Below are 2,782 nucleotides of genomic sequence, written 5' to 3' on the forward strand. Positions count from 1 at the left end.
TTGTTTGCTCAAATTTAGTATATGCCTACATATGTACATACATACATATAGCAGCAATTAATTTCATTTAAAGAAATGGCGTGTCGTCCATTTCCGCTGTAGCGTATGTAGTGCATATTTTTAACTTCTTCTGGCGAGGCGACATCTATCTCTAGAGTTTTTCTAACTGCATGTCTTTGATATGATACCTACGACGAGGTTGATATCTAGACTAGGTTTGCCATAAATACCTTTGCTATATTTATAGTATGGTGGTCTGGACATACAACATTGCAAGTTGATAAAAGCGTTGTAAAAATACCCAATGTCGCGTCCCACTTTTTATTTGGTTCACTTATGTGTATCTCGGTAACAGTGTGACCGCGGGCTTGTGAAAAATTGTAGCTTAGTTACTTTTCATATCAATTCAAGTGTATTACATGCGTCCCACGCTTTTCATTTTCAATGTCATTTATTGTTTATAATTACTTTTGCTAAAATTTCAAAATCAAAAGTTATCAAAACAAATTCTGTGGGACTGAGAAATATTATTTTCTACTTTTTAGTCCATTTATATAAGCGTTGTGCAATAGATATTAAAATAATTCAACTTGCAGTGAAAGAGAACAGAAGACTATGCAAGCACAATGTTGTTTGCTCACATTTAGTATAAACATACATACGTACATATAGCAGCAGTTTATTTCATTTAACGAAATGGCGTGTCGTCCATTTCCGCTGTGACGTATATAAATAGTCATATATGTAATACTCCTATATTGGCAGTAAGAGCTAGTACCGTCCGAAAACACTACAGTACAGATATATCAATAAACACGTACGAAAGAAAAGGAACACACACATTTATAAATAAACATGTACACAACACATGTGCAAAACCGGCACTCAAGTACACAATACATTGACAAAAACAGTACTAGACTGTCTCGCTTTGATTTCGGAATGCTTACACATTGAGATGTTAGCTTACTATCAATATAGAAGTATTACGTATATGTAAATAGTGCATATATTTAGGCGCAGTATTTAACTTCTTTTGGCGGGGCGACATCTATAGTTTTCTAATTGCAACCGAGCTACAAAAGAACACTCGCTTAAATGACGAAATACACGCAAAGCAACAACACAAACTCGGCTATTTATCCGAGCTCAGCCAGGTCGGTTAATAAATACGCGACCTGAAGGCTAGTGTTGGTAAGTGAAAAAACTGCTCTATTGTGAATTGTTAATGGGAAAGTGGAGAGGAAAATTTTTGCTTCCATTTATACGTGACTTATATTTTAAAAGAGTATATATATTACGCAAATACCTCGCACAATTACTCATTTAAATTGGTTTTTGTATCTAAATCCCGTTAAACCAATCCCATTTTCTAGCCAGCTACCAACAGGGTTGCTTAAGTAGCTAAAAGGAAATTTTACGCGAGTTGAGCGTTCTTTTGCCGCTCGCTTACAAAGAAATGCAGCTAGTATAAATGGTGGTCTGGACATACAACATTCAAAGCGGTCTGGACATACAACATTGCAAGTTGATAGAAGCGTTGTAATAATAATAAATATATCTCAGTCCCATAGAATTTGTTTTGATATCTTTTGATTTTGAAATTTTAGCAAAAGTCATTATAAACAATTTATGACATTGAAAACGAATAACGTGGAGCGCATGCAATACAAAGCATTAGATTTAATTGACAATATTCAAACTACATGCATAATATAGACCTAAAATTTCTACAGCGAAAGTACAAATTTGAGATCGATTTTAAGCGGTCGTTATTAACATACCCACATACATACATATATTACTCTTCAATTTCCAATCAGGCCTATTACATGCGCCCAACGCTTACGGTTCATGATTCAATGATCGGATTTAAACCAAATTAGTATAGGACCACCTCTGAGACACTACCTTTCCGTTGCAGAAAGAATTATCGAAATCGGTTGACGTGGTTTAAAGTTATGCGGTAACATATATATAAAAAAAAAATATTCCGATGAACTGATAACCTCCTCCTTTTTTGGAAGTCGGTTAAAAAGATCAATCGTTTTATGGGCATATCGCCGGGTCGTTACGTACCAGTTGCGATAATATGATGAAGCTTAAATTATTTAAAAAGACGGCTTAAATTTTTGTCGAGTGTTGTTAGTTATCTCGAAAATAACTTTCAGTTTAATAACAATAAATTTCAATATTTGAATGGCTTTTGCATATAACTTACAACTCCTTTTTCTCAATTTACTGACTTTGTAAAAGAGTTTTGCATACAAGAGCGAATTCTTAGGGCTGGTTTCTCCAACTCAACTTAACTTAGGTAAGCAAATTTTCTTGACTTAGTCAAGAATAAGCTGTGTAAAACGTTGGCTAACTTTTGACTTAAGTCCGAAAAGTGGCTAAACTAAGTAAAGTTGAGTTGGAGAAACCAGCCGTTGGTCTTTCTTAGTTTTTGCGTAGTTGAAAAATTATTTAAGCCATGAGGAAATATAGCTGAACTCCTTAAAAAGTTGTACTTTTTCACAGTATGAGAGGATCTTAAGAATAAAGTTTGTTTCCTGGCGCAAAGAGAGAAACCGGCTTCTAATTACAATTTTTGAAAGTGAACTTCAAATTAAAAGTAATTTTAAAATGAAATGTATGGATTTCTTTGACTATTTGAACAATGAAAATGGGAATGATCTCATTATTGCTATTCAAAAAGTCACAAATATAAAATAATTTATATGCTCCTGTGTATAATGATGTGTACACTCATGTTAAAATGAATAACACTTTTATTTTTTAT

Source organism: Rhagoletis pomonella, unplaced genomic scaffold, assembly GCF_013731165.1.
Source record: "Rhagoletis pomonella isolate Grant_MI unplaced genomic scaffold, Rhpom_1.0 Rhpom_scaffold_00007, whole genome shotgun sequence".
Taxonomy (NCBI): domain Eukaryota; kingdom Metazoa; phylum Arthropoda; class Insecta; order Diptera; family Tephritidae; genus Rhagoletis; species Rhagoletis pomonella.